We start from the raw sequence: 27,748 nt of genomic DNA, 5'->3' as shown, positions 1-27,748 counted from the left end.
TTTTTATATTTATTTTTTTTTTTTCTGCAACACAACTTTACATTAATTCACAGCCACTGGGCTAAAATAAAAATATGCATTAAATAATAATATTTTGCTTTTATTTGGACCTCCAATTTTTTTTTGGGGCAAATTTATTCATACACATTTGTTGGAATCAAAAAACACAACAACGGCTAATTGAAAAATAATTAATTTTCTTGTTGTTGTTGTTGTTGGCGTTTTACACTTCTTGAACACAATTTCACTTTTCAACATGACCTTTATTCCGGCAGGTATTTTTTTTTTTATTTCACCTCACTTTCTTTTTCTTTTCGCACTTAAACTGGGTTGCTGCTTTAATTTTTCCCCCATTTTCTTTTCATTTGGGTCTACTGTCTTATTCTTCTGGCTTTTTTTCCATAATTATATTTTTAAATATTTATTTTGTTGTGTAAACACCAAAGTGGGTGACAGATATTCTTTCCTTTTTTCAATTTTACACAATTTAAAATTTCGAAGTGGGGGGAGGGGTGGTTATTTATGGCAATGGAATATGGACTGAAGCTCATTTGCTCTTTAAGTTCTCAGATTTCTCTTTTCCTTCTACTTAAGTTTTTTTAAGTACATCCTACCGTTAGGGCTTTGTGAATATTCATTTGTTGGTGCTTTTGTTTTGAAATTCCAAAACGCAATGGGTTTGAAAGAATGAAATCATAAAGAATGAGATATGCTTTAGAGGATCTCAAGAGGTCATCTATGCTAAAGAGGACCTCAAGAGGTCCACTATGTCATAAACGATCTCCGAAGGTAATCTATGCCAAGAGGTCATCTATGTTATAGATGACCTCAAGAGGTCCTCTATGTTGTAGATGACCTCAAGAGGTCCTCTATGTTGTAGATGACCTCAAGAGGTCCTCTATGTTATAGATGACCTCCAGAGGTGCTCTATGTTATGTAGAGGACCTCAAGAGGTTCTCTATGTTATATAGAGGACCTCAAGAGGTTCTCTATGTTATATAGAGGTTCTCTATGTTATATAGAGGACCTCAAGAGGTTCTCTATGTTATTGGCACAAGAACCTCAAGAGGTTCTCTATGTTATATAGAGGACCTCAAGCGGCTCTCTATGTTATATAGAGGACCTCAACAGGTTCTCTATGTTATATAAAGGACCTCAAGAGGTTCTCTATGTTGTATAGAGGACCTCAAGAGGTCTTCTATGCTGTATAGAGGACCTCAAGAGGTCCTCTATGTTATATAGAGGACCTAAGGAGGACCTCTATGTGGTATAGAGGACCTCAAGAGGTCCTCTATGTAGTATAGAGGACCTCAAGAGGTCCTCTATGTTGCATAGAGGACTTCAAGAGGTCCTCTATGTTGCATAGAGGACTTCAAGAGGTCCTCTATGTTGTATAGAGGACCTCAAGAGGCCCTCTATGTTTTAAATGAGCTCAAGAGATACTCTATGTTATAGAGAACCTCAAGAGGTCTTGTATACTATAAGGGTCCTCCAGAGGTCTTCTAAGTTATAGGTCGTATATGGGTATAAAACAATTACTGTTGGCAACTGTGCGAACTATGCAAAAACAGCTTCTTCTCCCGCTCAACTGTCTCCCGCCCGCTCTTGACATTAAACCCTCCCTTGCCGATATTAAAATTTGCACTTCAATGAATCTTGTTATAAATGCTCTTCCCCTTTCTCCCCTCCCCCACCCTTTGTTGCCATTGTTTTTATTTTTGTTTCACATTTTGCCAATACTCCCCATATTCAGTTAATAAATAAATTATTGTGAGTGATTAAACAACAAAACGAATCGTTACGAAGCTCCTCTGCTACTAAAGAAAATCCCTTCTGACAAGAACAAAACAAACAACGGAAATGTATCTACTGAGGGCGGCGATGGCAGCAATTGGATGGTTGGGTGGGTGGTAGATGGAGGGATTTCAATTGTTGGCAAAATATAATACCAGGAAATGGTGCTATCAGCGAGAAAGAGAACGAGAGAGAGAGGAGACCGAGGTTGCTGTGGCATGACACCATCTGGGAAACCCTACAACAACGTTGGAAATATTATCTCGGTGAACTTTAAAAATTGGTTTAATGCCATAGTCGGCTTTGCCCGTTTGTAGGTTAAGTGGCAAAGAACTTGAAGGTGAATAACATTGAATGGTGAAGAGGGAATAGAGAAGGGGAGGGGTGGTGTGTGGAATAAAAATTACAAAAATAACAAAAAAAATATTTTAAGAATTTTTAAGAGAGAACGCCACTTAGTGCTCCATTAAGAAGACCTCTAGAATAGATGAACTTTCTATTTTCTATGATTTTCTATGAAGAAGACCTTTTGATTTTCTATGAAGAAGAAGACCTTCTGGTCTTCTCTAAAGAAGAAGACCTTCTGATCTTCAATGAAAAGATGACTTGATGGTCTTCTATGGAGATGACCTTTTGGTCCTCTAATGAGAGCACCTTTTTGTCTTTCTGTGGAGAAGACCTTCTGGTCCTTCGTGGGGAAGACCTTCTGGTCTTCTATGGGGAAGACCTTCTGGTCCTCCGTGGGGAAGACCTTCTGGTCTTCTATGGGGAAGATCTTCTGGTCTTCTGTGAAGAAGACCTCCTGGTCTTCTGTGAAGAAGACCTCCTGGTCTTCTGTGAAGAAGACCTCCTGGTCTTCTGTGGAGAAGACCTCTTGATCTTCTATGAACAGAAGACCTCTTGATCTTCTATGAGAAGAGGTCTTCTTCTTCAGGTCATCTTCTGTGGAGAAGCAAACCTCTTGGTCTTCTGTGGAGAAGACCTTATGGTCTTCTATGGAGAAGAAGTCCTTCTACTCTTCTATGGAAAAGAACTCCTTCTGGTGTTCTGTGGAGAAGACCTCCTTCTACTCTTCTATGGAGAAGACCTTCTTCTGGAAAAGACCTTTGGTTTTCCATGAGGAAAACCTTAAGGTCTTGTGGGTAGAAGACCTCTTGGCTTTCTATGAAAAGAACACTTCTGGGCCTTCTATGAAAAGAAGACCTCTTGGTCTTCTATAAAGAGAAGACCTCTTGGACCTTCTGGTCTTCTATGTGGAAGATGTTCCGGTGTTTTATGGAGATGATCTTCTTGTCTCCTATTGAGAAGACCTTCTGGTTTTCTATGGAGAAGACCTTCTGATTTTCTATGGAGAAGACCTTCTGGTCTTCTATGAAGAAGAAGACCTTCCGGTCTTCTATGAAGAAGAAGACCTTCTGGTCTACTATGGAGAAGACCTTCTGGTCTTCTATGAAGAAGAAGACCTTCTGGTCTTCTATGGAGAAGACCTTCTGGTCTTCTATGGAGAAGACCTTCTGGTCTTCAATGGAGAAGACCTTCTGGTCTTCTATGGAGAAGACCTTTTGGTCTTCTATGGAGAAGACCTTTTGGTCTTCTATGAAGAAGACCTTTTGGTCTTCTATGGAGAAGACCTTTTGGTCTTCTATGGAGAAGACCTTCTGGTCCTCTGTAGAGAAGACCTACTGGTCTTTTGCGGAGAATACGTCCTTCTGGTTTTCTATGGAGAAGACCTTCTGGGCTTCTATGGAGAAGAAGAAGAAAACCTTCTGGTCTATTATGAAGAAGACCTTCAGGTCTTCTATGAAGAAGACCTCCTGGTCTTCCATGGGAAAGACCTCCAGGTCTTCTATTGGAAAGACCTGCGGGTCTTTTATGGGGAAGACCTACTGGTCTCCTATGGGGAAAACCTTGTGGTCTTCTATGATGGAAAATACCTTCTGGTCTTCTAAGAGGAGAAGACCTCCTTCTGGTCTTCTATGTAGAAGACCTTCTGGTCTTCTATGGAGAAGAGCTTAAGGTCTTCTTGGGAGAAGAGCTTCTGGTCTTCTATATAGAAGACGTATTGGTCTTCCATGAAGAGAAGACCTCCTGGTCTTCTATAAAGAAAATACCTTCTGGTCTTCAATGAAGTCTTCTATGAAATAAACCTCCTGGTCTTCTATAAAGAAGACCTTTGAGTCTTCTATGCAAAATTTATGAAAGCTTCGTACCCTCTTCTAATAACCGTCTCGGCTCTTTGGTTTCAATTAACACTTCCCATTTATTTAATTTCTTTGGCCATAAATCATAATTGCATTAGAGGAAAAAATAGAACACAATTTGTCATAAAAGTGCAGCATTATTTGCCAGCCAACACCTCCTTAGCGCCAACTGTGGCCCGAACAAATGCTGCAGTCTACATGCAGTCATAAATGAGACAAGATAATATCTTAATAACACTTTAAGAGCTCATTGTAATTATCAGGGCAGTTAACAATATGATCCAAGTACTTAGAGCAAATAGCCTGAGAGAGAGTGAGATGGGCGGACCGACAGACAGATAGACGGACAGGCACCCTAGAAAAAACAGAAATTATGATGCCAGAAGGGGAAGTATAAGTAACATCCTTATGGCATTTATAGCTTGCATCCTTTCTTCTATTTTCTCAACTATTCTATTAATAAAATTCTGCTTAATGAAGCTAATGATTATGAGAAGAGAGGAGGGGTTGGAGGGTGGGATCATTTTGTGTATTACAAGAATGTATACACATTGGCAAGATGCTGCTTATTTTTAGTTTAATTAGAAACTGAATGAAATTTATGTTTTTTTTTTCTGGTGGGGGAACACAATGGGCCGACAATCCATCAAAAATATTTACCATGCATGAATGGCGGCATGGGCCCGGGCACGACCCTTGCCATGGCGAATACACAAACATTTTACACGCTTTTCAGTTCTCTTTCATGGTAAATTGAATGAAAATGGCTTTTCGCCAGACAAATGGTTTTCATCAGAACCTCATGAATATGGGCTGCAAAAGGCATTCGGTTTTTTGGTTGTTCTTCTTTTTTTTCGAATTTTGACAACCACCTCGAATAGAGCTCTAAAAAAACAATAATACAAACAATTGTATATTATTTAGTAAAGGTTTATTGTTTCTCTGTCCGTTTGTGGGATTTGTTTTAATTTCGGCCGAGAAAATTAACATTGAAGAGATAATTGAAATATTAAGCAGAACAAACGCTTGCACAGATTAAAAAAATAAAATTTTGGCACAAAATTGTCGAAGAAAATATTTCGTCTAGAGACAGACATAAAATTTCTGTGATCCACATTGCCATACCACATTTTTTTTATCTCTGCGAATCGTAAAAATGAATAACAAAAATAGATTTATCTGAAATGCCATCCAACCAACCATCTCTCCATCTCTGCCATGCCGAATACACCGTGCCACCCTTCCTTCACATGTTTAGCTGTCAATCAAGATTTTCGACGAAGATTCAGGAAAATGACAAGTCAATGAAATAAATTATAAAGGTATTAATGCAGATGAAGGTCGTTGGGGGGATGAATGAAAATTCTCAGAATTATCCCCAGCATAGATGACTAGAGTTTGGTGTGTTCCATGAACGCATGTTCTACATGATTTTTAAATAATATAAATAGAACGTAATTTATTGCGTGAGGTGGGGAAGGGGGATCTACTGACGAAGCCTAAATGTCTGACAGGTAAAATTTTCCAAGATTTTAAAAATTTGTGAAAAATAAAATCCGAAACAAATAATAATGTTTATTTAAAGGCCCACCCTACCAGAGCTGGAAAAATATCGATAGTCAGGTCTTTCGATATGTATGGTACTTGGCTCATTTTTTCAATAATTACAGGAAAACACCAGTACATTATGAAATAACTAAAAACAGAATACTCGTGTATCGGCATTTATTTTATTTTTTGCATCGCAAAGTAACCTCAATAAAATGGACAAGTTCCTCCCATTGCCACGTTTTTTTTTTTTTTTTTTTTTTGTTTTGGTAATTCCGGGTTGAGATTCCTTGGAATCCTTAAATTTTTGCATGGAAGACCAGGAGGTCTTCTTTTTTACAGGAGACGAGTAGATTTTTATTTTTATGGAATACCATAGGTCTTCCTTTTCATAGAATACCAGTAGTAGAATTCTTTAACTAATTTTTTGAGTTACCGACAAAAGTCGGAAAAATTAAAATGCTCATATATGCTCGGTAATTAACGAAATAAGTCGGTTAGATAGCGACGAAATCAATGTCGTCGCTAAGACCTACCTATAGTTACCAATGCTGTCAACTTTAACTTCTTTTTTATATCAAAATTTTGGGTTTAAAAGTTGCCGATTTTTGTCGGTAACTCAAAAAATGAGTTAGAGAATCCCACTACAGAGGACATAGTATCTTCCATAATATAACTCGTAAAAATACGAGGATTATTTGGGCCAAAAATTGTAACATTGAAGTTAGTCACAATGAGAGGTCCTTTTTCCCCTCAGCCATATGGCTACAGAGAGAATATATATCATTTAATACAGCCAAAACGTGCCTCATACAAATAACGATTTAAGACCCTGGATCTCTTAAGTCCAAGTCAATATCATGAGATTTAAAGTCGATATAGGGATGTCCGTCTGCCCGCCCTTCTGTCTGTCTGGCTAACAAACTTTGGAAAAACTAGTTTTTTTTAAAATGTTTAAAAAAATAACCCAAAAAACATGGATATTTATAAAAATATTTTCAGAAGGATATTAAGGACGTGAAGTTTTTTAAATATATTTAGGTGGACTAAAAGAACGTGGATTTTTTTAAATAATTCTAGAAGGTCTTAAAGACGTGGGCCTTTAAAAATAGTTCTAGGGGAACTTAAAGGTCGTGGTTTTTTTCAAATATTTTTGGGGCGACCTAAAGGACGTGGATTTTTGAAATATTTTTAGGTTGAACTATAGGACGTGGATTTTCTTAAAATATTTTTGGGAGGACCCAAAGGACGTGGTTTCTTTAAAATATTTTTAGGGTGACCTTAGGGACGTGGATTTTTAAAAAATTTTTTAGAGGGACCTAAAGGAATTGAATTTTTAAAAAATTTTTTAGAGGGACCTAAAGGAATTGAATTTTTAAAAATATTTTTAGAGACACCTAAAGGACATGGATTTTTAAAAATATTTTTAGAAACTCCTAAAGGACGTGGATTTTTAAAAATATTTTTAGATGGACCTAAAGGACGTGGATTTTTAAGAATATTTTTAGATGGACCTAAAGGACGTGGATTTTTAAGAATATTTTTAGATGGACCTAAAGGACGTGGATTTTTTAAAAAATATTTTTAGATGGACCTAAAGGACGTGGATTATTAAAAATATTTTTAGATGGACCTAAAAGACGTGGATTTTCTTAAAATATTTATACAAGGAACCTAAAGGACGTGGATTTTTAAAAATATTTTTAGAGGGACCTAAAGGACGTGGATTTTTAAACATATTTTTAAATGGACCTTATGGACGTGGATTTTTAAACATATTTTTAAATGGACCTTATGGACGTGGATTTTTAAACATATTTTTAAATGGACCTTATGGACGTGGATTTTTAAACATATTTTTAAATGGACCTTATGGACGTGGATTTTTAAAAATATTTTTAGGGGGACTTAAAAGACGTGGATTTTTAAAAATATTTTTTAGAGAGACCTAAAGGAGGTGTATTTTTAAAAATATTTTTAAAGAGGATTTTTAAAAATATTTTTTAAAGAGACCTAAAGGACGTGGGTTTTTAACAAATATTTTTAAAGAGGATTTTTAAAAATATTTTTAAGGAGACGTGAAGGACGTGGGTTTTTAACAAATATTTTTAAGGAGACTTCAGGACCGTGGGGTTTTAAAAAATATTTTTAAGGAGACTTGAAGGCCGTGGCGTTTTAAAAAATATTTTTAAAAGATTTTTTTTAAATTATTGCAGAAGGACTTAATTAACGTGGATTTTTTAAAATATTTTTAGGAAAACCTAAAGGACGTGAATTTAAAAATTTCTAGGGGGACTTTAGAGACGTGGACCTTTAAAACTATTAGTAAGACCTCAAGTTTTTTAAACCATTTTTAAACTATGTAAATAAAAAATGTCATTAAAGAACGTGGATTTTTAAAAATATTTGTAGGGGGACTTCAAGGACGTGGACCTTTAAAAATATTTGTAGGGGGACTTCAAGGACGTGGACCTTTAAAAATATTTGTCGGGGGACTTCAATATATTTAATATGGGTCTTTAAAAATATTTGTACCTTGTCTAGGACCTGGGTTTTTTTTATCATTTTTGGAACAATGTAAAGGAAAAAGGTCCTTAAAGGACGTGGATTTTTAAAAATTCCTAGGGGGACTTAGGGGACGTGGGCCTTTAAAAATATTTCTAGGGGACTTCAAGGACGTGGGGCCTTAAAAATATTTGTCGGGGGACTTCAATATATTTAATATGGGTCTTTAAAAATATTTGTACCTTGTCAAGGACCTGGGTTTTTTATCATTTTTGGAACAATGTAAAGGAAAAAGGTTCTTAAAGGACGTGGATTTTTATAAATTCCTAGGGGGACTTCAAGGACCTGGGTTTTCTTTAACATTTCTGGAACAATGTAAAGGAAAAAGGTCCTTAAAGGACGTGGATTTTTAAAAATTCCTAGGGGGACTTCAAGGACCTGGGTTTTCTTTAAAATTTTTGGAACAATGTAAAGGAAAAAGGTCCTTAAAGGACGTGGATTTTTAAAAATTCCTAGGGGGACTTAGGGGACGTGGGCCTTTAAAAATATTTCTAGGGGACTTCAAGGACGTGGGCCTTTATTATATAAATATTTCTAGGGGGACTTTGGGGACGTGGGACTTTTAAAAATATTAAAAATATTTCTATTTTTTTTTAAATACGTACATTTTACAAATATTTTTTGAACTATGTAAAGGACGAAGGTTTCTTAAAAATTTATTAAAAATATTTGTAGGCGACTTCAAGGACGTGGGTTTTTTTAAACATATTTGGAACGTGGATTTTTAAAAAAATTGAAGGGGGACTTAGAGGGCGTAGGACTTTAAAAATATATCTAGGGGGACTTCTAGGACGAGTTTTTTTAAATTATTTTTAGAACTAAGTAAAGGACTAAGATTTTTTAAATATTTTTGGAATGACGTACACTTTACAAATATTTTTGGAACTATGTAAAGGACGAAGGTTTCTTAATTTTTTTTTTTTTTTTTTTTTGGAAGGCCCTAGATTAAAAAAAAATGAAAAATATTTTTGAAATGTACTTTTAGAAGGACTAATAGGATTTAATTTTTTGACAATGTTTTTTAGAAGGACTAAAAATGCGTGGATATAAAAAATATTTTTAGAATGACATATAGGACGAACATTTTTTTCAACTCATTTTGGAAGGACTAAAAATACGTGGATTTTTAAAAAATATTTTTAAAGGGGCCCAAAGAGACGACACATTTTTAAAATATTTTTAGAAGAATGAAAACATTTTTAGAAGTACGTAAAGAACGTGGATTTCGTTTTCAAATATTTCTGAAAGGAAGTTGATTTTTTTAATTTATTTTTTATTTATTTTGGAAGGACTAAAAATATGTGGTTTTGTGCGAAACATTTCTAGAAGGAGTCAAAAAAACGTCACATTTTTTAAAACAGTTTTAGAAGAATAAAAAAATTAGAATTACGTTTGGATTTTTTAATTTATTTTGAAAAGGACTCCTATTAGTCCTTCTAAAATAATTTAGAAGAAGCCGTTTCAAAAAAAAAAAAAAATTAAAATTATCAATTTTGATTTTTTCCCAGCTTATCGACTTTTTTGTCACCAAATAACTACTTGTTATACAGCTCCGTTTTGAGCTTGCTTCTCACTTCGTTTTATTTTCTTCCCAATAAAACTGTAGGCCAGTGTCATAGCGCTAATATAAACGTTTCTTGTTTTCTTCAACGTTATTTACACATGGAAGTTAATTAAGCCCAGCTTATTATTGCGTGGGCTCTTTTATAAACAACATATGGTTTTTTATTTGTTTTAATAAAATTATACAGAAAAAGGAAAAAACAACAACAACAACCCGACTTTATTACCAATTATGAACCAGACCAGAATTGTTGACTATTTCATTTCTTTTGTTTAATTTCTTAACAAAACAAAAAAAAGAGAAGAATAAAATTTTCTTTACAATTCCACTTGAATTTTGTTGCACTTGGCTCAGTTACAGCAACAGCAGCAACAACAACGCCACTTAACAATTGTTTGTCAATCGATTAATTAACATCCCAAAGATGTTTGGTTTGATGCGGAACTTGACCGCCTGGAATACCCTCACGTTGTGTTGTTGTAACAACAACTGACAGCTGCTTGTCTCAATGTTGTGAACCGACACCACGACACACACACACAACCGAGCATCATCTTCATCATTCGTTCCATTGTTGCCCGGGTGCAAAAGAATAGTCATGAGTTGCGGTGTGGTATTGTTGTTGTTGTAGTTGTTGTTTGTGGTGTAAATTACAAATAACGATGTTACCTTAAATGGTTCGTGAGGTGGTGGTACTGTTGGAGGGTTTTGAGATTTAACAATGAGGAGACACGCCGGCGCATTGTCGGGAGTGAAGGCGTTGGTGTTGTTGTCAGTTGCTGGTGTTGACGTATCTCTATTGCTGTCGTCATTGGTGGAGGACACGTATCTATTGTTGTTGGTGTTGTTGTCTTTTTATGATTGTTTTATAAAGTGTTTTAATTTGTCTGTCTGTCAGTTGGCTTCACTTAGATGAGTTTAATTGGCATTTATTATTTTCCGCTCATTTAAGATTTTTTTTTTTTTTTTTTTTTGTGCAGTAAATCTTATCTTCGTAATTTTGTTGTGATTATAGCTGATCAAAAGCAATTATTGCTGGTTGTCTAAGCAATTGATTTTATGAACTTCATATATATGAGATTTATATAGTTTTATTGGCACAGATAATTGATTTCAAAGGTGTGTTTTGCCGAGAAGATAATGGGTTCGGAGTAAATATTAGCAAGACAATTTTTATTGAATGTGATTTCGATTTTTTAATTTCGGCCTAATAAAATGAAATTTGGAAATTTCACCTGAGATTGACTTCTGATTTCAAGTGATGGAAAATAACTGGATATATGGAAATTAAATTTGATTGCTTGAAGGTTTCTATTGTTACAGGGCATGATGAAGGAAGAGAAAGTGTTTTTTCTTTTAATAAAAGAGTATTGAAAAAATCAATTTTTGGAAATGTCCTTTGAAGGCCACTCTAAAAAATATTTTCCGGGACTAGGAGATATGGTCCAAATTTCGGGTAACTCATTCACTTCATTTTATATTTGTGATCTTTTTTTTTTTTGGAAAATGTGGAAATGTGAGTGATGTACCCGATATACCGAACCAGGGCATTCCACTTTTTCTAATACCGATAAAAACAAGTTAAAAAGTGTCAGTCCCCCTTTGTGGGGGATGTACCAGAAAGAGTGAACCGATATATTCCATCTCGCACCAGACCTTAGGTTAATAAAAAATATTGAGATGTGTAAAATTTTAAGAGAATCGGATGCTTATTTCGGATTTTATAAACGTTTTGGTTATTCAAAATTTTTTTGACCCTTTGTGGGGGAAGTACCAGAAGGAATGGTCTGATCTCTATCATCTTCGTAAAAGATATATGGTCTGATAAAAATATTGATATGTGCCAAGTCTGAATGAAATCGGATGTTAATTTCACGTTTTATGAACTTCATGGATTTTTAAAAATTTGACCCTTTGTGGAGGAGGTATCACAAGGAGTGGACCGTTACATCCCATCTTCACAACAGATCTTGCTTTAGTCGAAATATTGGGATGTGTAAAATTTGAAGAGAATTGGATCCTTATTTCGGATTTTATAATTGTTTTGGTTATTCAAATATTTGACCCTTTATGGGGGCGTTACCTGGAGGAATGGTCCGATGTCTACCATCTTTATAAAATATCTTGTCTTGATGGAAATGGAATCGGATGTCAATTTCGCGTTTTTATGAGGATATTCAAAATGTTAACCCCTTGTGGGAGTGGTATAAGTGGGAGTATACCGATTGTCTGTGCAGGCGCACATCTTCGTATAGCCCCCATATAACGACACCTTCCGATATTCGGTAATTTGTTGAGTTCAGCAACATTATTCACCGGAATTGTTTTAAATTTGGAAATCACTCTAGCTTCCGAACGAAATGAAGTAGATTGATAAAATTTTACTCAAATGTATTTTATCTCTCCTGGACTTTTGGTATTGAAAATGGGCTATGTAGGTCCATGTATTGGTATAGGCCCCTTACAACTTTACCTCCCGATATTCAGTATTTTGATGATTTTAGCGTCATTATTCACCGGAATTGTTTCAAATTTGGTATTTGAAGTTCGTAATGGGTATTCAAAGTTTGGCCTTTTTTTCTTGTTTTTTTTTTTTCTTCGAGTTTCGTTTTTTTTTTTTTTTGTAAAATTTATATAAATCGTTGACGATATAAAGAGAATTTTTTTTTTTTTTTTTGAAAATATTGGATAGCACCATAACATAACATTTCCAACAAATTAAATGAGAATTATATCCATCAAAAATGATAACCAAACGGACAGCCGATTTTTTTTTTTTTTTTTTTGTATTTTAAGTATTGGTGTTGTTGTATTTTCACTATCGTAAAAAACACACAGCAAATGAATATTCACAGCACATGAGAGGCACTTAGGTATGCAGCAATATACATATTCATATATATATATCTATTTAAACATTATGTTTTTTGGCCGATTTACAGAGCAAAAAAGCACTTAACAAACACAATGTGTTCTAAATTATTTATTCTTTTCACATTTTTATTTTTAAAAATTTGAAGGAAAAAATTTGAAAGAAAAAAATCTCACATAACTTTAATAGGCATGTATTGCAATTCAAATACAAAAATACATGTAGTATAAACCATGCCTTCATGATTACACAATGGCTTACATTTCTTTTTTTTTTTTTTTTGGGAACAAACACTGGGATTTGTTTGCAAAATATAGGTCAGTTCCGTGGGCTATTAACCTTTCGACAACTTGTAGAATTCAAGAAACAAAATTAATACATATTCTTTTTTTTAAAAATCCCACATTTTTGTTGATAATTTTCAATTAGCACTTGTCACACGCGAATATAAGACACCCACACACAGATAGACAGACACACACACACTGACACGCTTAGCTTTTTTAAAATATATTATAATTATTATAGGAAGGTATTTTATTTATTATTATTTCACAGAATGAAGTGCGCCAGCACGACCATTTAACACCATTAAATTGAACAATGCCCTTTTTTTGTTATTTTTTTCTGAAGATGCTAATTTTTTTTCATTTCTGTAAAATAAACATTATTTCCATATAACACACATACACAAACATTTACATAAAATTTTTACGACTTCTTCTTCAGCTGAATTAGAATTGTTGCTTCAATTTTATTTGAGCATTCCGGATGCTAGATAGGTAACACATCAACGGTTTTCATTTAATTAATTAATATCGAAAGCCCTTTGCCATAAACCCAAACACATGAGACGCGTTTTGTTGGCGATTTTCGTTAATTTTCTTCATTAATTCTTTCCTTTTCTCTTCTTTTCAACTTTTGAAAATTAATTGACTTTCAACAACGGCGCGCGTTATCTTCTTTTGGCTTGCCTTCTTTCACGACGTTTGGACAAAATTTGAAAACACAACAAAGAAGTTGGTTGTTTCGTTCGATTTGCTCGACAACAACGACGGCTATGGCGAGAGCGACAACGTGTGGTTTGCAACTAAAATTTCCGCATTTTTACACCTGACAACCCACATGCTAACCACCCGTCATCGAACTTGTTTGCCGAACAAGCTTGAAGTGAAGCTAATGGTTTGCAACATCATCGAACTTGAACTTAAAGAGAGCGAGAGAGAAAACCTAGAGAAAGGAAAGCTATTTTGACGAGCACAGATTATTTTGTAAATAAACAAAGGGGAAGGTGTGCCAAGGAAATTTTTCGTTATTTCGTTATAAAAAAATGATAATAATAATAATAATAGTAATAATAATAATAATAATAATAATAATAATAATAATAATAATAATAATAATAATAATAATAATAATAATAATAATAATAATAATAATAATAATAATAATAATAATAATAATATAATAATAATAATAATTAAAGTGTCCCACAAAAGAGACAATGACAAAATTGTTCCATTAACCGGTTTATTGAAAGAAAATGCTGAAACGAAATTTCTTAAAAAATGCAACAAAAAGGCAACTTTGTGGAAATTTTGCCTCTCTGATTTTTAGAAAACCTTAGAATTTTATATAATTAATAATTATTTTCGTTGTTTCTTTACAAGGCATTAAACTTACATTGCACTTGGTCTGGCATAGCAAGAATTGTCGGGAGCCGAATTTTTTCGAAAAATCATAGTTAGAACTTACCTGTAAAGAAAAAGAAGAAATGTATTAAATTCACCTTTGTAAAATAATATTAAAAAAATTACAGATATGATTTACAGAATTTAGAATATTAAAAAAAAACGACCAAATTGCATAAATTTTAATCTGGAGAGAGACGAAGGAAAAAGCCTATTGTGACCTTTAACAAAAATGTATATTTGTCGGTATTTCAATTTTACCCAATCTGCTAAAAATCGGCTTTCGATTTTGGCTTCAGAATCTAAAGTCAAACGGCTGAAGGTAGAATTTGAATATTTTGGGTGAGGGTCCCTCTTGGTCCGAAGGGGTCAGAAAAGCTGCTTTTTTGGGAAATTCGTATTAGAACGGTACGAACAGTATTAAAAGGTACTAAATATGTTACCCTGTGTATTTGAAGAAGCAGTAGAGCTAGGACTCTTAAATTTGCATGATGAGTATATGTTAGATGTATTGAAGGGCGTTTGGACTATAAGTGTACGAAAAGTACTAAAATGTACTACATTTGTTATCCTTTCGTATCATGTGAGAAGGTATAGCTAAAAAACTTTAAATTTGGAATGGAAATCATGGTTGAGAAGTAGAGTCGATGTAAAGAGGCAGTTTAAGAAGCGCGTACTCATGTATACGAAAAGCACTACACGGTACTATATTTAGTACATTTCGAATTCGGAGGAATGGATGGAGCAGGTTATGGAGGAAGTTTTCGAAATTTCCACTTACGTGCACGAAAAGTGCTAAATGGTACTAAAATTTGGTACATTTAAAATTTTGGGAGAACCCATAGATTTGGAATCTCGAAATTGGGAAATAGGATTACTATTGCATTGTAGGACTGGTACTAAATTTGGTACATTTTTTATTTGGGCGAACCGTTAGGGGTGTTATCTGGAATTAGGGAAATAGGGTGAACGGATAAAGCGGGAATTTTGAAATTTTGTATTGTTGTTCCTATTGTTGTTTGAAGATTTTTGATACAAATGTGTTTTGGAAAAGTGTACTATAAGTGCACGAATATTACTATCTACGTTCATTAAGTCCCTCAATTTTTAAAAAAAAATTTTCACTCTTTAGGCCCCCATTAAAAAATCTTCGTTATTTAAGCCCCCCATTAAAAAAAATCTTCATTATTTAAGTCCCCAATTTTTTTCTAAAACAAACTTCGTTATTTAAGTCCCCAATTTTTTTCTAAAAAAAAACTTTGTTATTTAAGTCCCTAATTTTTTTAAAAAAATATATTTTTTCTTGAATATCCTCAATTTAAAAAAATCCACGTCCTTCAAGTCCCCTTAAAAATATTTTTTTAAAAATCCACGTCCTTCAAGTCCCTTTAAAAATATTTTTTTTAAAAATCCACGTCATTCAAGTCCCTTTAAAAATATTTTTTTAAAAATCCACGTCCTTCAAGTCCCCTTAAAAATATTTTTTTAAAAATCCACTGCCTTCAAAGTCCCCCTAAAAATATTTTTTTTAAAAATCCTCGTCCTTTAACTTACCCTAAAAATAATTTTTAAAAATCCACGTCCTTAAATACTCTCTAAAAATATTTTTTAAAAATCCACGTCCTTAAATACTCTCTAAAAATATTTTTTAAAAATCCACGTCCTTAAATACTCTCTAAAAATATTTTTTAAAAATCCACGTCCTTAAATACTCTCTAAAAATATTTTTTTAAAAATCCACGTCCTTTAAATCACCCTTAAAATATTTTTTAAAAAACCACGTCCTTCAGAGTCCTCCTAAAATATATTTTAAAAATCCACGTCCATTAAGACTCTCTAAAAATATTTTTTTAAAAATCCACGTCCTTTAAGACTATCTAAAAATATTTTTTTTTTAAAAATCCACGTCTTTTTAGACTCCCTTAAAATATTTTAAACAATCCACGTCTTTTAAGTATTCCTTAAAATATTTTTTTAAAAAATCCCCGTCCTTTAAGTCCTTCTACAAAAATTTTCAAAAATTCTTCTAAATTTTTTTTAAATCCACGTCTTTCAAATGATTCAAAAATATTTTCTTTCGTCTTTTAAATCATTCTAAAAACATTTTTTAAAAAAGACGTCTTTTAAATGATTAAATTTTTTTTAAATCCACGTCTCTTAAGTCGTTCTAAAAATATTTTTTTAAAGTCTACGTCTTCTAAATCATTCCAAAAATATATATATATTTTTTTTTAAATCCAGATCTTTTAAATTATTCTAAAAATATATATTTTTTAAATCCACGTCTTTTAAATGATTTAAAAAATATTTTTTTTTTTAAATTCACGTCTTTTAAATCGTTTTAAAAATATTTTTTAATTTACCCCTTTTAAATCATTTTAAAATATTTTTGTAAATCCACGTCTTTTAAATCATTGTAATTTTTTTAATCCATGTCTCTTAAATTTTTCTCAACCTATATTTTTAAAACCACGTCTTTTACATTATTCTAAAAATATTTTTTTTTAAATCCACTTCTTTTAAATGATTCTAAAAATATTTTTAAAAAAATGCATGCCTCTTTTGTTTTTTTTTTTTAATGTTTTTAAAGAATCAAGTTTTGTATGGTCTGTCCGTCATAGAAGAAATGTTAAGGACTCACATTTCTTCTATGACATTTTCTTTAACTATGGGTCCTTAAAAATATTTTGGTCTATTGTTCCTTGAAAAAAATATTCCCCTATATCCACTGCAAATGTCCTGAGACGGTTGTGGGCTAAACAGATCTAGGATCTAAACCCGTTAATTTTATGAGACACTTTTGCCTGTATTAAATGATTTATACAGAGGGAAGCCATATGACTGAGGGTATAAACAATCGTTGATCGTCTATAACGCGAATTTTCAACGACTCCGATTTTTTTTTTTTTTCAAAAAATGTGCAGTGTATAAATTGATTGTCTATGGAACTTCGATTATGTTCAATATTAACAACCTGAGCTCATCACCACTCAGAGAAAAAAGTACGAAAAAAAATTAAACTTCATAAAAATTCCAGAACATTTTTCGAGATCGAAACCACTTTTTTGTTGTTATTCGATTTGGTCCAAAAAAGAGATTATTTAAGAGAAAACAAAAATTATATTTATCTCTATATTTATCCATTCATTTCAATTGTTTTTAAAGTTGGATGCTATACAAAACTTTCAACAAAACAATAATGCATAAATTATATTTTAACACTGGTTTTGGATTATTTAGAAAAGCAAAGTGAAATCGGACTGGTGAACGAGAGGTTTGAGCATTATCATTATCAAACTTAAATCGAAGCAAAAAGTCAAAATTTTCAAAAAAAAAAAAAAAAAATAATAATAATAATAATAATAATTTTCCATTGCAATTTTTTCCACTTTGCAAGTCTCAAAATCTAATGAAAGTTCGAAAATGTTTCAAAAATATTTACTCCTTTTCGTAATTGCAAAATAACAAAACTACTTCGTTTATTCTTGTATTAACTTTTTGTCCATATTTTTATTATCTGGATTCAATATACCTTGATTTGAAAAATTTTCGGAAAATATCTAGAATTTGGTATACAGCTATGTATGTACCTTTCTTTGGTAGCTTGTATTGATAATAACCCTATTCTGTTATATTAAAAATTTAAAATAAGATTTATTTTTTATCCAGAAATCATGTAATTAAAAATATTTCCATTTTTTATAAAGATACATCGATTTCCAACCCACTGTGGCAAACCACATTAAACCGCGTCAAACACTTTCACTTGGTCTCTCCCTCTATCTCTCTCCCTCTATCTCTCTCTCTCTGTCTCTATTTCTTATCACACTCTCTCCCATTAAATTTTAAAAAAGCTTTCTCACCTTCCAACATACCGCAAACTTTAGGTTGTAACATATGGTTTGAGTAGTACCGGGTCTTTTCTTGTATCGAACCAATTTGCATGAAACAATGCAAATGAAGTTGGTCCATGGTATTCTGGGCTAATGACAAGCAATGTAAACACAAACTTGCCACCCACACCACCACAGACCAAGTATCAAGCATTCAGATGACGACACAGCGCACATATGGAGTTGATGCTGTGCTGCTGTTGTTGTTATGACAGCCGGGTCGTGTTGTACGCGGATTGGAAACGTGCTAACAATGAAAAAAATGAAAACAAAAGTAAAAAAAATATGAAACTGGAAAGCTCCACTTCAGCTGCGGCAGTGGTTTTGATGCGGCCGCTCGCTGCTTGCCGTTATGTCAACATTTAACATTTCTGGTGCATTTGAACAAACTTTCAGGAGTGACGTGAAATGATTTATGGGCCCTAACAGAGTTCCTTCTGTTAGATGGCAATTTATTGCACTTCATTCCGCTGGGGCTGGAAGAGCATGTTGGGCCAAAAAACAATTGAAATTATTTCTTGTTGTTGATATTGTTGTATTATGTCAAGCCGTTCAGCTGTTTCGTTTGTCGTGCAATGCGCACGCCCACCAAATGTCCTGTCAACAGAAAGCATGCCACCAGAAGAATGTCAGCAATAGTACTTGAAAGAAGGCATGTAAACAAAGAGTTTCGCTTTTTTGGTTCGGTGGAGGGAGGGTGTTGATGTTGTGGGTGGGCGGTTGGTTGGTTGGAACCAGTTATGGCATGCAAAGAAGTTAAAGTTGCACAACAAATACCGAAAGTGCCTTCTTCATTGCTCGAACAAAACCTAGTTATGGGGAACTTTCATCGGCAGCAGAGAAAGTGTAATTTTGGGAAGAAAGTATTTGGGCCAACAAAAATTGGGTCAATATTTGATTAAATGATGCAGGTGGATGAAAAATATATGAGATTGAGAAAAATGGAGGTGAATTTAAAAAAATTGCAATAAAATAAAATGGTCCAGAAAAAATGTATTTATTTTGGCAATAATTTTAGGCATAGGATTTCAATAAGTCTGTGGACTTTTGTAAAATCGGATCAGATTTTAGTCCCATATATAACTTCTTCCGATTTGGCAGCATGAGAAGGAGGGAGGTAATTACCCATCAAAGTAAGTAAAGTAATTGACTGACTGAAGGAATGACTTAACGATTTATCAAAACGGTTGAAGCTAGAATCTTGAAATTTTGGCAGAGGGTCATTATTGGTCCTAAGGGGTCAGATAAGGTTGGGTTTTTGGAAAGTCATACTAGAACGGTACGAAAAAGTACTAAATTACTAAAATAACTAAAGATGGCTCTCTTTTCTATTTGAGGAAGCAATAGAACTAGAACTCTTAAATTTGAAATGAGGGTCACTGATGAAGTGTATGATTTATGTACCAAAGGGTTTTTGGAAATTGTCACAATAAGTGTACGAAAAGTACTAAAATGTACTACATTTAGTACCATTTCGTATTACGTGAACAGTTAGAACTAAAAATTTTAAATTTGGAATGTGAACCATGCTTGAGGAGTAGGGTGGATGTAAGGAGGTAGTTTAAGGAGTGTGTTCTCATGTTCACGAAAAGTACTAAACGGCACTAAATTTGGTACAATTTAAATTTGGAGAAACGGAGGGAAATGGAATTTCAACATTTGAAATTAACATTACTGGCGGAGTATAGGATTGGGATATGGAGGAAGTTTTCCAAATTTGTACTTATATGCACGAAAAGTACTAAATGGTACTTAATTAGGTACAATTTTAATTTCGGTGGGCCGATAGAGATGGAAACCTGAAATTTGGAAATAATATTACTATTGCATTGCAGAACTGTACTTATGCGCAGAACTTATGTGTATCATTTAGTTTTTTTATTTGGTACAATTTAAATTTTGGGTGAACCAATAGAGTTGAAATCCTTAAATTTGGGAAAAAATTATTGATCTGTATGATGTAGGTAGTTTTGGAAATTTGTACTTATATGTACTAAAATGTACAAAATATGATTCAATTTGGATTTTGGGTGAACCAAAAGAGCTGGTATCCTGAATTTGAGTATAAGATTTCTATTCGATTGTATGATGCAGGTAGTTATGTAAAATTTGTACTTAAATGTACTAAATGGTACTAAATTTGGCACAATTTACATTTTAGGAGAGCCAATAGTGTTGGATTCCAGAAATTTGGATATAAGATTTCTCTCGGAGTGAAGGATTGGAGTATGGAAGTAGTTTTGGAATTTAGTACTTATATGTACTATATGGTACAATTTAAATTTTGGGAGAACCTGCAGAGTTGGAATCCTGTAATTTAAAAATAAGATTTCTTTTGGACTGCACGATGTAGGTCGTTATAAAAATTTGTATTTAATTGTACTAATTGGTACTAAATTTGGTACAGTTTGGATTCTGGGAGAACCAATAGAGTTGGATTTCAGAAATTTGGATGCAAGATTACAGTCGGAGTGTAGGATTGGAATATGGAGGTAGTTTTGGAATTTAGTACTTATATGTAATATATGGTACTAAATTTGGTACAACTTGGATTTTGTGTGTAAGATTTCTATTGCATTGTAGGATTGGGGTAGGTAGTTTTACAAATTCGTACTTATGTGTACTTAATGGTACTAAATTTGTTACAATTTTGGATTTGGGTAATAAATAGAGCTGGTATCCTGAAATTTGGAAAAAAGATTACTGTGAGAGTGTAGGATGCTTTGGAAATTCGTACTTATGTGCACTTAGTGGTACTAAATTTGGTACAAATTGGAATTGTGATAAAAAGATGGAGCTGGAGTTCTAAAATTTAGAATGAAAGTCACTGGTGGAATGCAGGATTGGGATGTGCATGTACTTTTGGAAATTTGTACTTTTACGTACAAAATAAAGTACAATTTGTTTTTCGGCGAACCAACAGGGTTGGAATCTTAAAATTTGGACCTAGGAATACTATGGGATTGCAGGAGTGGGGTATGTAGGAAGCTTTGGAAATTCGTACACCCACCAAATATCGTGTCACGTACTACATGGTACAATTGGGTACATATTACATTTTAGGATTTCAAAAAAAAAAAAAAAAAAATGAAAAGAAAATTTTGATTGGATTGTATGGTGTAGGTAGTTATAAAAATGTGTACTTAAGGGTACTAAATAGTACTAAATTTGGTACAATTTGAATTTGGGTGAACAAATGGAGCAGGGGTGGAATTGTCGTTCCTGTTGGAGTATAGGATTGGGTTATGTAAGAAACTTTGGAAATGTGTACTAAACTGTACTAAATTAGGTACAAATTGAAATTGTGATGAACCAATGGAGCTGGAATTCTGAAATTTGGAATGAGAGTCACTGATGGAGTGCAGGATAGAAGCACCAAAGGATTATTGGAAATTGGAACTTTAAATTTAGGAATTGTTCTAATTTGTTTCTTAACTTCTTAAATGGTACCATTTGAGGTTATGTAAACGGATAAAGCAAAAATAATATATGAGAATTGAGGCTGGAAAATAAGGTTGATATAAGAAGGTGGTTTTGGAAATGTGTACTAAGTGAGAGAACTGTACTAAATAGTACTAAATTGGGAACAGTTTGGTTTAGTGTGAACGAATTAAGCTGAAATTTTGAAATTATGTATTGGGGTCCCTAACCGTAGTAAGTTCGTTATAAAGAGTTGGTTTTGGAAATGAGTACTCCAAGTGCTCGAAAAGTACTAAATAGTACAATTTGGTATTGGGTGAACAGATAGTGCTTGAAAACTGAAATTTCGTTTCTTCATGTATAGCCTGGACATGTGGAAGTGATTACGGAATTGTGTACTTTAATTGTACGAAATGTACCGTATGATACTATATTTGGTATTGGGTTTTTGTGTTTAAGATTTGGCGGTAGTTTGGTGATGCCTCCTATATTTGTACGAAAAGTACTAAATGGTACTTAATTTGGTATTCGGTTAAGGGATAGGGTTGGAATCTCGAAATTTGATATAGATGTCACTGTTGTTGTCTGAGTTTATGATATGGAGTTGGTTTTGGAAATGTGTACTATAATTGCTCGAAAAGTACTAAATTTGTTATTGGGAGAAGGGATTGGTCTGAAATCTAAAAATTTAATATTGAGGTCTCTTGATGTCTGGAAATGAGATTTGGGTGTGGGTTTTGGAAATGTGTGCTATATTTGTACAAGAAGTACTACATAGTATTAAATTTTGTATTGGGTAAAAGAATGAAATTTGAAAATGATGCCACTGTTGTTGTCTTTGGTTAAGATATGAAGGTGGTTTTGGAAATATGTACTATAATCGTTCGAAAAGTACTATGTGGTAATAAATTGGGTATTGAATGAAGGAATAGAGCTGGAATCCTGAAATTCCAAATAACATATCATCTGAAGCCCCTTAAAGTATATTATAAAAATACATAATATAAAGGTAGATTTAAATTTGCCTCAAAGATTATGCCTTAAATGGGGAAAATATGGAACTTAGAAAATAATTTTCTAAATGGAAAATATTGCTTTGGGGTAACAGAAAATATGACTTTAACTTTGGAAAACAATTTACTTTTTCCATGGATTTGTCACTCCTCAAATCTTTATGGCCTTCCAGCTCTTTTCCTTCTAACTCCCATTAAAATTCATTTCCGTCTCTTTTATTGTCTTCCTTTTTTTCTAAAGAACTTAAGTAGTTAAAGCAAAAATAACAGATTTGCCATATTTCTCCATCTGGGTTTCCTTCTTCAGCTTACGGTCTTTTTGTTTGACATAACGTAAATTCAGTTTATCTGAAAAGTGAATTGTTATTGCGCTCCAAGGGATAGTTAGAGAAATTGAAAACTTTTCATTTTTCTTTCCTTTGAGCAAAAAAAAAAAAAAAAAACAAATAAATAAAATAAAAACGATTGAAAATAAAACTAAAAACTTATTAGTTTCCTTTAAAGTTGTTCCGCCAGAATGCTAGCATGTTTGCGTTGCATAAATTGGGTTAATTCACCAAGAAGTGTAAACTTGTTTGTTCGAGAAACACGTCAAGGCAGAACAAAAAGTTTGACTGGAACAGCCATTATGGATTTTATTTGGTCGTTAGGAGGGGGAAACACAGAAAAAAGAATGGAAGTTGAGAAAAGAACAATTTCTTTCAATGTTTTCGAATCGAAGTTGGTATCGCTGTGAATCAATTGAAGATTACACTGTGTGACAAATTTCAATTTTTTAAGTAATAATGGGTAAAATCCTGCAGATTGTGAAAGTGGGCGTAAAACAGAAGACACGTGTATTGGCGTTTTGAAAGTTTACATCGTAAAGAAACCAAAATGGAGGGGAAATGTTCCCCTTTCTTCCACACTTTTAGAAATTTTCAGATTATGATTCCTCGACACTAGTGGGTGTTAGGTATATAGTGTCTTCGGCAATATTGCAGATAAAAATACGAAGAATATTTTAGTCGAAGATCTTAACCCTCCACTGAACCAACAAAGGATTTTTGGTCTTGTTTTCAAAATATGTTTAAAACTCCCTTAAAACGGGATCATAGTGAGTCAAAATAATCTACAAAATTATTTGCTCTTAAATTTTACATCTTAGAAGATGCCACGGGGTCTGAATCTTACTTAAGCACTAGAATTCCTAGTAGAGACTGCTGTCATTTTTAAGCCACTTGTCCGACAGCTGTTAAAATTATTCCAGTGACAGCTCATTATATTGTATACAAGCACGCAAAAGCATTTTGGTGAGAATTTTCCAGAAAAAAAGTTATTCGTGATGGAATTTAAGCGTGATAGTGTGATTTCTTTATATTTGGCTGGAAAACCACAGATGGCTATCGTTATAGTACTCCAGAATTTAAATCTGAATAAATCTTTTGTGTCTCGTAATATCGCTCGTTACCATGATCCTGGAGCGAAGCCCGACGTCAAGGAAGTGGACGGAAGAAAACCGCAACATCAGCAGAAATGGTTCGAAAAATAAATAAGCGAGAAAAGTGGCTCGTGAGCTGAACATATCGCAATATTCCATTCGGCAAATATTGAAAAATGAGTGCGGGGTAAAGCCATTAAAATTCCAAAAAGTGCAAGAACTTACACCACAACAGAAAGAAAATAGACTCAAAAGAGCTTAAGAGTTGTTTCGCTTGGCCGAAAGTGGTGAACTGCCGAATTTGGTTTTCTCCGATGAGAAAAAATTCGTTGTCCAGCAGTTTGTAAACAAACAAAATTATCGTGTTTACTTGCCAAAGAGGTCAGCTGAAAATGTGCACCTTCTATTGGTCACCAGAACTCAGGCGCCGGCCATGGTGATGGTGTGGGCCGCCATAACAGCCGATGGTCGCTCTCCGCTAATAATCGACCGTTGCATCAGAATAAATGCCGAATCTTATCGCGAAAATATTCTGTAGGATGTATTAAAGCTTTGGGTACGCAAACATTTTGGCTGCAGACCTTGGACATTCCGATTCCGGTTCTTCGCCTAATTTTCAGCGCACAATGGCCACCAAAATCTCCGGATACCAATCTGTTGGAGTATTGTGTCTGGAGTATTTTGGAAAGCAAGGATGGCACTAAAAAATACCAAAGTGTCGATCACCTCACCGGGAATGGGCCAAAATACCGCAGAGCAACATTCGGGCAGAGTGTAAGGGTTTCATTGGCCGGCCATTTATCGTGCCAAAGGTGACAAAATCCGAACAAATCTAAACTTATTCTAAAATTTGATGCTATTTCCGATATTTTTTTCTTTCATTCATTTGTTGCAGTTTTTTTTTATCTCACGGACGGACATAGCCAGATCGACTCCAAATGTCCTGAAACGGATTTGATCCAAAGAGACAACCTTTATTTAAATGAGACACATTTTGGCCGTACCAAATGTTATATACCCTCTCTAGACATATGGCTAGAAAAAAACAAATTTCCTTATCTACATTTGGAGCTTCGTCGGACCTTGAAAATTGGTTTTTGAAATTGTAATATCCACGTAAAAGGCTGTTGTAGTCCTTGGAATATTCTCAAAAAATCACATTTATGAATCACTTGTTGGTCCTTTGCAAAAATGTATTTAAAAATCCCCGTTTCAATCCGGGCTGGTTATTGAAAAATTCGAAAAAGGTTGAAAATCAGAACCTTTGAAAAAAGTTCTTAAAAATCCACTTTAATGCCTCAGTTGTTTTCGTAAAACAATGTCCTTAGGAATCCACGTTTAGGGCTCTACTGGACCTTGAATCTGATACAATACAATTTAATGACTTAAGTGTAATATTCACGTTAAAGGAATGAATCACACTGCCCTGGTGATCGAAAGCATTGGAATATTGAACTAAAATAATAAACTACTTTCAATTATAGAAAATTTTCTCTCACAGAAAGAGACCATAAGTCATATAATTAATATCTTTAATATATCAATTACAGTGAACAGAAAAAATATTTCTCTTTTCACCAAAAATTACAGAATTTAATGCCTGAACATGTGCCTCATTTCAAAAGAATGTTTTCGCTAAATGACAAGTCATTTGAAATTGTTAGAAAACAAAACAAAAACAAACCAACAAAACAAAAAAAAAAAAAAACGTCACTATTTGTTGGCAGCGTAGTATTTTCCCACACATTCTCATGGCTTACTGACTGACAACATCATCATCATCACCATTTTCAACCTCATCCCACCTGCCAAAAATTCTACATTCTGACAACAACCCAAAAACATTCAAAAAATGTCTTTCACATTTGAATAGATTGGGAGGAGGAGGCGATGGCATGGGCGGCAGGGGAGGTCTCTCACGAAACCCAGTCAAAATACTATTTACGAGAAGAAAAAGAAAATAAAAATAAACTAACCGAATACTGCTCATAAATGTTCAGAGATTTTTTTTTTGGTTTGTAGGGCATCCGTTAAAAATACATTTCATGAGCAACAGACATCGATGTCTCCCTTCCTCCCCCATTACCAATGGCAGGCATGCAGTCAGAGAGTCATTTCAATCGTGTCACAGCCAGCTCGTCGTAGGTGTGCGGAAAATTTACAATTATTTTTTATGACACTGTTGATTTTCCGTGGCAAATTTTAAGTGTCACATGGTGTAAATGGAAAATCAAGCGAAATGAGTTCACAACTACAGCAGTAGCCAGGCAGATGATCACGAAATGTTGAGTTTTGCCAATATTTTTGGTGATATAAAATTATTGAATTATTGTTGAGAAAAAAAATGGTGGGAAGGTAATAATTTGAACGATTATTAAATGGGAAAAATTGGACGTGAAATCTATTTTCCCAAATGGGTCATAACTTATGAGAGAATTTTTTTTACATTCATATTTATGTGTTTCACTGTTGATACGGCCAAAAATATAAAAGATCGAAAAAGAAATCTAGACACTATGGGTCTTGCATCCCAACCTTTCATTTTCCATCGGTTTTATCGACTTATTCGGATGATGACAGGAAACACCAGTAGATTACACTGAGGGACAAAATTCAATTTTCCCAAAAATTATGGGGAAAATTCTACAGATTATGAAAGTGGAGCTAAAAAAATAAGACACGTGTTTTGGCGTTTTTCGTTTGGCGTCATCGTAAAGTAACCTAAAAAGAGGGAGCAAGTTCCTCCCACTTCCACATTTTTGAAACTTTTCTGATTAAGACTCCTTGGTTTCCTGCGTCTGGTATATAGTGTCTTCGACGATATTGCAGAGAAAAATCGGAGGATTTCTTAACCCACAAGCGGGTCAACAAAGGGGTGTTTTTGGTCCCTTTTTATACCCTTCACCATTCTATGGAGGGTATATTAGCTTTGTCATTCCTATTGTAACTCCTCGAAATATTCATAGTAGACCCTACAACGTATATATTTTTTGATCAGCGTAAAATTCTGAAACGGTATTTTTATGATTATATATCTATTTTTCAATGGAATTGTATGGAATCCGATGTGTGAAGTTGTTAGGAGGCACTTATGAATTTGACAAAAGAAAAGTGCTTTTTTGAGCGTTTTGGTTTTTCAAAACTTTGACCCTTTGTTGGGTCGGTGCCAGAAAGAATGATTCGATCTCTGCCATCTTGTTTTGGTGGAAATATTAAGATGTACCAAGTCTGAATGGAATTTCGCCTTTTATGGACTTCATGGATATTCAAAAATGTATCGCATCGTGGGAGGTACCAGAAGGAGTGGACCGTTATGCCCCATCTTCACAGCAGACATTTTATTAATACAAAAAATAATAGGATGTACGAAATATGAGGAGAATCGGATGCTTATTTCGGATTTTAAAATCGTTTTGGTTCTTTAAAGTTAGCCTAGCACTGATGAAAATATTAGGATATACAAAGTTGGAGCAAAATCGGATTATCCTTTCTCAAGTGATGTATACCCTATGTAGCCATATGACTGAGGGAATTTTGAAAGTTTGCATCGAAAAGTATCAAAGTTAGAGGGTGACACATATCTACACTTGGACTTTTTCGGATTAAATTTGCTTGGAATCCGGCATTTTAGATATATAGTGTCTTTGACAATATTGCAGATAAAAATAAAAGGCATATATTGGTCTACAATTTTAACCATCAAACGAGTAAGCAAATGGCTATTTTTGCTAATTTTTTAAAAGGGATTGTAGCAAGTCACAATATTT

General features: G+C 33.7%; 1 protein-coding gene across 4 annotated transcripts in view; it reads right to left on the bottom strand.

The window, feature by feature from the left end:
- Nucleotides 1-27,748, bottom strand: part of LOC101888529 (cAMP-specific 3',5'-cyclic phosphodiesterase) — a 668,201-nt gene that overhangs the window by 543,558 nt on the left and 96,895 nt on the right. The gene's annotated exons all lie outside the window — the stretch shown is intronic.

Source organism: Musca domestica, unplaced genomic scaffold, assembly GCF_030504385.1.
Source record: "Musca domestica strain aabys unplaced genomic scaffold, Musca_domestica.polishedcontigs.V.1.1 2, whole genome shotgun sequence".
Classification (NCBI taxonomy): Eukaryota; Metazoa; Arthropoda; class Insecta; order Diptera; family Muscidae; genus Musca; species Musca domestica.
This window is presented reverse-complemented; position numbering and strand designations above follow the sequence as displayed.